The sequence below is a fragment of the Uranotaenia lowii genome, chromosome 3 (assembly GCF_029784155.1).
Source record: "Uranotaenia lowii strain MFRU-FL chromosome 3, ASM2978415v1, whole genome shotgun sequence".
Taxonomy (NCBI): Eukaryota; Metazoa; Arthropoda; class Insecta; order Diptera; family Culicidae; genus Uranotaenia; species Uranotaenia lowii.
Window position 1 is genome coordinate 17,105,704 of NC_073693.1, and position 8,221 is coordinate 17,113,924.

The following is an 8,221-nucleotide window of genomic DNA, read 5'->3' on the forward strand; positions in this document are numbered from 1 at the left end:
CAAAACTTGAGTTTAACAATCTCCGAAAATATTGACAGTGATGTCAGAATCTTTTATGGATGTTTGAGTAATTTTTTAAATTATTATTATAAAAATCTAACAAAATAAACAAGTTTTCGTCAAACAAAGGTTCAGTACAATAAAAAATTTCTCTTGTCTCTTGAGTAGGCGTGAGATTTTTCTCTAGAATTCCAAAATTCCAGAAAAGCGAGAACTTGTATTATTTTAAAAAGCTCTAAAAAAAGTCACCGTTAAATTCAAATAATGTTTTAAAGTACGTGATTGATCAAATGTAAACAAAACTTATATTTTTGCAGAATTCCTGTTGATCCTAGCTGTAATATTTCACCGGTCCTTATCTTTTGAAAGTAGGTTCTTTGCCGTTATGAGTAAAGTTTGGTGCGTATCCTAAACAGCTTTCTAGCAGCAGTTGGTACGGACGGGGAATAAAAATATACTCATAATTAAATGCTGCCCTTCCACCAGCAACAAAAACGCGTACCTCAACATACTTTCCCGAGTCCTCGGAACGAAACGTTATTAGCATTTTCTTTGACACACTATTTTCGCCGCAGTGCCCTCCAAAAATATTGACCAAAAATATCCACTAGTATCCAGCAAGTCACTGCTACCTGGGATGGTTCATATCTTCCAAGGTCAACAACATTTGTCGGTTGAACTTCTGGTAAGACGGTTTCTAGATTGCAGACAAATTAAAATTTAAGTATTACCTATTTTGTAAAAAAAATTACGGAATGACACCAAAATTTTTAAATTCAATATTCAAATATTTATATCAAACTCGAAACAAAAAAGCGATTTTTACAAACTAAACAATTTTGAATTATTTGTGATTTTTCAAGAATCAATTGATTTTCGGCATTCAATCGAAATGATCATTACTAAAATGCTATAGAACTTAAACGTAAGTTTAAGAAACTGCTACCTTTCCAAATGGATGACTCTGCTGCCAGAGAGATTGTAAAAAACAAGGAACCCTTCCTAAAATATTGATGTGCGGCAAAACGGCCACACCCCTGGCTGAGCTACCGAAAAAATAATATACTAATTAATTCACATCCTTCTAGCCGTTGAAGTTGAATCAGTTAACAGGATTGCAGAACATGAGGAACCTCATAGATGCCAAAAACTAAAAAAAAAAAACAGCCATCACACGAACCTTGGACCTCCCCTGCGTGGTGGCTCCAGAGACGACTGATTTGCGGTCAATCGGTCTGTTGGTTTTTCGCCATTATTTTCCATGTTTTCGGACGGCACATTTTCCACACTTTTATTGGTGCCGTCTTAACGTGGTCTTCTGGTCAGCCAGCCAGTAGCGTTACAGAAAACAACAGCAAAGGGCACTCCGTCTAATTAGTTCGGTCGTCGCCAGTAGCAAAGCTCACCACCACGACGATCAAGCACACGACATCATCATGGGAAGAAAACTTTGAACCGTGCAGGCATAAAAGCGAGCAAAAAAAACCGTATCGTTATGAAAAACCCCCATTCATCATTCATAATTATCACATGTTATCAGAAGCCGGGGGTAATTTCGCACTAAACGACCGTTAATCACCTCTCGGGAGCCATGTTTGCATTTGGCTGGACCCGGTAAATAAATGGGGTGGCTGCCTGATACTACTGCTCCTGTGAAGGGTGGTGGTTTCTTCAAAGTTTTTTTCGCATTTCCTTCCAAGGCGTTTAGAAAAACATGGGACTGCATCAATGTTTGGCTCCATCAGACTGCTGTAGATTGATGCCGTATCAGTTTATTATTTCAATTAAGTTAACCCAAGTTTTCGGCACTTTATTTGATTGGCCAAAAAATTCTGACGAAAAAAGGAAAACTTTTAACTGAATCAAAGCAATCGAAAGATTCCTTTTAATTCAACCACGGTAAATGAAAGGTTCATATACCGGTATTTCGATAGCAACTTACTACCTTCTTCAGTTCAATCGAAAACGCTCACTGAAGAATGTAGTAAGTTGCTATCGAAATACCGGTATATGAAACTTTCATTTACCGTGGTTGAATTAAAAGGAATCTTTCGATTGCTTTGATTCAGTTGAATCTATATTGCTAAATAAACAGATTGTTCATTTGGGAAAATTGTCCAATGAGAAAAGGAGCGAATATTGTCGCTGGCAATGGTTAGCACGCATTGAGAGCAAAGCTTGAGCTCTCCCGCATACTTTCAGGATTTACGAATATGGTGTTGAATATCTTTCAATTTGTGTAATTCCTATCGCTTAAGCCAGAAGCTAAAAATATGTATGAATATTGCCTCCACTTTGGTTGGTAAATGCTTTTTATTCGAATTTTATGTGATGATTCTGTAATGTATATGAAACGTATAACAAAGTTTGTTGCGAAATATACCTACAAAAATGTTTGCTGGGTGTATGCATTTGCTGATTGTTTTGTAAAAAAAAATACAATGATTTGCCGGAGTCTGCTCCTATGAAAAAAAACAACAACTTTTCAACCGAAAACTTTAGTTTTCACTGTTTTAAAAAGCTTAAAAAAGTACTCTTGTACGTATATTTCGCCACCTACGATCTTAACTAACCGATTTTACTAGAAGTTCCATCTCATGATGGTTTTGCATCGTTTTTGTCAGATTTTGCTAGCAGATGTTCAAGTAAAAACGTTTATTATTGGCACAAAATTAATCAAGATTTGTTAATTAATATCGGAACAGCTGAATCCACTAAATTGCACTCAGTTTCTTTCAAAAGAGCCAAACTGGGTAAAAAAGAAGCATAAATTAAAGGAGAAGGATGCAGCAACCCAATAGAAAGATTTGACGAAGTTTAAGTGGGACAAACTGATCAATATCATGACCGAAAAAAGTGTGTATCGGCCGATGGGAGATACCAAGAATAAATTTCGAAATATTTCTTACAAAAAAGGCCAAATATTATTTTCCAACTTTTTTCATGAATAATCAAAAGATTACCTTTATTTCCTGCATAGAAAGTATTTCCGCCAAACAAATGGTTTTTTAGATACAAGCATTCTTTACTGTCCCATATCTAAATGAACTAAGTAACAAAGTTTTATACGGATGCTAGTTGTCCATGTGGAAAATATAGGAAATCAAAAAAAAATGGAAGATTCGACATACGCCATTGTCAAATCGCTAACCACGCCATAAGCAGCAGATTAAGCCTGACTTATGATTGAAGAGAAGATTAATAAAAGTTGCCTAAATTCCTATGAGAAAAGTGATTTGAAACAAGATATGGTTGAATTCTTTTTACAATTTCATTAATATTTTCTATGGACAGATTTTCAAGCAAAGTTAATTTGGATTACCAAACTGTTAAGGAAACAGCAGAATAAAAAAACTGTATAAACTTATTGATCTGTTTAACTGTTTTAACTGTTTCATTTGAAACAGAGGAAATGCTGACATGGATCTTAAAATAAGCTGGTTATTAAAACTGTATATTGTTTTTGGCATTTCAACATTGTTTACAACTTGCGTGGATTTTTTTTTTATTTATTCAAAGAGTTTAAAGGCGCAGGATCGTTCGTCTTTTGAACGTACTGAATGATTTAGCTCATGCAACAACTTGTTCATAAAACTAAAAAAGCATTTTATTTAATATTCTTTCAATCAAATTGGTTTAAAAAGCTGTGTAAAAATATTGGTACCGATTTTTGAAATTTTCATACCGAATATCGATTTTTTTCTGGCTAGAAAACGCTGATTTTAATGTGGCATCACTGGGTGCTACTACCCTTGGGACTTGATCCCCACTTCGTAAATAAATCATATCTTGCAGGTTGCTTTCTGGAATATTGTGTTCTGGTAACCCGAGATAAACAACTTCTTGCAGGCTTTTTCGCGTTTCTCTCGAAGGCTTTATGTCCTGATGGCTTCGAGAAACTGCATCTTTAGGCAGGAATCGGCAGCAAGAATTGGATAATAACCCTAGCGACTAAACATCGCAAACACCTCCTCCAAAAACGCAAGAACTGCTTCAAACCATCGAAGACAAGCTCACGCATGCTAACCGCAGTGCAGCTCCAAAAATCCGGTAGGCAACGTTCAGCACAATGCGCCCAATCTGGCTCTAATACATTGCTGAAGTTGCTGGCAACAGACCGTCGTCGCCCAAAACATCTCCTCCAAAGCCTCAGAAAAATCGTACTGCAGGGTTGGATGAGCTCACGCGTACAGATCGTAGCGTATCTCCACATCACAAGAGTAACTCTCTCGGCAAACAGCTTCTTCCAATCTCCGATACGGGCTAATTCTCCACCTGGAGCAATCGTTTCCGACCAATCCCGGTTGGCAACCGGCGGTTGCAGATCCCGAGAGTCCTTCTCCCGGCCGTCTGAAATGAAACCATGTTGCTAACCGCAGCGCGACTCGTGTCGGCATCGAGAGTAACCCCTGTCGGAACCCGATAGTATAGATAGAACCCGGAACTCATAACTGCTGACCACAGCGCACAACCATTTATTTTATTATTTACATAGTATTCCGTCTCACGACATAACTTGACGAACATAATTCCTAAAATTCACTCGGTTCATAGCAACCGTTCTCCAATTTCTCGGGCACCCCACGTTCGCCAGATCAGCGCACAACCAATGCACGAGAATAACCCTCTCGGCTATCAGCACCACCCAACTAATCCGGGATGTTGCTTCAACTGGAAATGTCCATCTCTGCGCAGTCCGGTTGCTGATCCTGAGACTCCTCCCGGCCGTCGGACGTGAGCTCATGCATGCTGACCACTGCGTGGCTCGTGACGGCAGCAAGAGTAACCCTCGCGATCCGCGAATCTCTCCGAATTCTGGTGGTTTGAATTGGCTGGCCTGGGACATCTCGTTGGCTGGTCTCAGCACTGGTGATTCTCTGGTTGCTGGCAGGCCTTTCTTTAAAGTTTTCACGTTTTTGTTCATTCTACCTACCAATAAACTTCTTTCAAACTAGACGAGTTTTCAAGTTATTCCTCAAGATTCCATCAAAAGGTTCTGGGCACCCACGCTAAGGACATTCTCATGTTATTCCGCAGTTCGACGGAGGTCCCGGTTTTCAAAATTGGAGCTTCAGAGTGAAGATATTCCTCGATTCCGTAGGCTTATTAAGGACGTGACGGAAGAGGCTCCAGATGTGCATGCATAAAGGATGAAATTCGTTGAAGCGGATAAGAAAGCCAAGTCGTTCATCGTAAGTTTTCTGGATAACGAGTGCCTGGAAACGGTACGGGACAAGGTCACGGCTCGTCAGATGTGGAACGCTCTTGAGGATTCTTTTGCGAGGAAATCGATAAGCGCTCAGAATCTACTACGGAAGCAACTGAGTAGGATGAAGTTACAAGAAGGAGAATCGATGCGGGCGCATCTATTGGCCTTTGAATATTTGTTGCGGCAGTTGAAAACGGCTGGAGCCAGGATTGAAGAAGCGGATGCGGTGGTTTCGTTATTCCAAATCCTACCAGATTTGTACGATCCACTGGTGACCACACTTGAAAATTTTTCAGAGGAAAATTTGATTCTGGAGGTGGCTGAGCAACGTTTGATGGCGAAAGTGATGAAGCATACCGGCCGACAAGAGGAATCTGGAGAATCGAACGCAGCCGCTTTCTCAGGCGAAAAGAACCAGAAACCGAAGAAGGTCAGCAAGTTCCGAGCATTTTTTTTTGTTTATTTGTGACACTTTACCAACGTTTTGGTATTCGTGTCAATCCGAGGAAAATGTTTCCGCTGTGATGGCAAAGGACATGCGAGCAAGGATTGCTGGGTTAAAGTCGAGAATGAAGCCAGAGAAGTGAACAAAAGGAATGCAGTTTCGTTTGTTGCTAGCCGTGGTGCAGTCAAATCAAGCAGCACCAAATTGGTATTAAAACTTAATTCCGGCGCAAGCGATCACCTCGTCAACGACGTTAAGGGATGTGTCTCTAAGCTCAATTCTTTGAAACCTCCTGTGATCATCAATGTGGCCAAAGACGACGAAACTTTGATGGCAAACCAAGCCGGGACAATCGATGGAGTAAGCAACAAACGCTCTTGGAATCAAAGATGTTTTGTTTGTTCCAGACCTACGAGACAATTTAATGTCAGTTAAAAAGTTGACGAAGGCTGGTGTCGATGTTGTGTTCTCCGGCTCGGTTGCAACGCTCAAATTGCAAAATCAGATGATTACCACAGCGAAGTTGAAAAATGGATTGTTCGAGCTTGAAGTGAATGTCAACATCCATTGAGCAAACATGTGCGAGATGGACCAGACCAGTTTGTGGCACCGGCGACTAGGCCACCTTAGCCAGCATGGAATTTTAATGAGAAATCAACTAGCCACTGATCCAGATTTGAAGTTGGGCGAATTGAATTTTTGCGATGCATGCGTTCAAGGGAAGCACTGTCGAGATTCATTCTGATGTGTGTGGCCCAATCGATCCTCCGGCATGGGTTCGCGTTATTTCGTGTCCTTCATATGTGATTTTTCTCATTTCGCTATCATCTATCTGATGAAACGGATATTGGACACAGACGGTAGCCTACACACCCCAACAGAACGGCGTTGCTGAACGGTTCAACCGGACCGTAATCGAAAAGGTTCGGTAAATGATGATTGATGCAAAGGTCCCCAAGTATATCTGGTCGGAAGCCACGTTGACTGCTAAATATTTGACTAATCGTAGCCTTACGACTGCCATGCCACGGATTACCACGCCGGCCGAGATGTGGTACAACCATAAACCTTCTTTCAAAAAGCTTCGAATTTTCGGTTGCAAGCCCTTTGCGTGGATTGCAGAACAGAATCGAACCAAATTGGATCCAAGCAGCTTCGAAACGGTAATGGTTGAATATGCACCAAACGGATACCGTTTGTGGGACAGGAGAACCAAGCGAATCCGTATTTCCCGAGATGTCAAGTTCAACGAAAGCTGTTATTCGGATCCAACGGTGTCACCTGTTCGAATCGTATGAGACCACGAGCAAGAGAGGGATTGCGGTGAAAGTGCTGTGGTGGATAATGATCCGCTGCTGACTGGCAATCATATGGTAACCAACGTCCCATTAGTTGGCGAAACTTCTGAAGCTGTTCCTTGTGATGAAGAAGAGGCACCGGATCGTTCGGAAACTGGGGCGCTCCCTTCGCACATAGAACGACTTGATCCTGTAAATCAGACAATATCGGTACACAGCGAACGGGAGCGCAGACTCTCCGGTAAGTTGTTTGACTATTTCACCGGTTATAGTGCCATTTTTGTAATGACGACATTAGGCAACGACCGGATCGAAAGACATGGTTGCGGGCCATTCAAGACGAGCTGGATTCCATGCGTGCGAATCAAGTGTGAGACCTCGTACCGTGTCCTACAGCGATAATGCCTTTTAAGTCAAAATGATTGTTCCGTATCAGATAGGACGAACATGGTCGAGATGTCAAACACAAGGCTAGGTTGGTCGTAAAGGGTGTCTGCAGTGTGCAGGTATCGACTATGAAGATACGTATGCTCCGGTGGCCAGGCTGTCGACGATCCGTACAGTACTTGCTGTGGCTGTGCAGTACCAGTTCCATTTCCACCAGATGGACGTGAATACGGCCTTTCTGCATGGAGATATAGTTGAAGATATCTGCATGGAAGTTCCCCAAGGAGTCAAGACGAAACCAAATGCTGTGTGCAAATTGCGGAAGTCGTTGTATGGCCTCAAGCAGGCGCCACGCAGCCTGTTGGAACGACAGGTTCAACAGTCAAATGCTGAAAATGCATTTCCATAGGTAGTGCTTTGTATTCGTCTCGATATTTGCTGCCCTTTTGGATATCTAGGTCGTTTCCAACAGGCACCCTGTGAGGCACATTGGGCCTGCTTGAAGAGGCTCCCCAGGGTCCTGAAAGGCACAACGAAAATAAGCTTGATATTTCGTCGGAATGAAAACGCTCAGACTCTGATGGGTTTCGCCGATGCGGATTGGGCGTCTGATGTTGAAGACCGGAAGTCGGTAAGCGGATTTATTTTCAAAGTTTTTGGCTCCACAGTTTTATGATCAAGCAAAAAGCAAGATTCTGTGGCATTATCCTCCAGTGAATCCGAATACGTTGCTTTAAGTTCTGTTGCTTCTGAGGCGATTCGGTTGGCCGGACTCCTGGCTGGTTTGGAAGTCAAGAAAATGAAACTACCGGTAACTATCTAAGAGGACAATAAAGGATGCATTGGTATGGCGAAGAACCTGGACACGAAGCGGACTAAGCA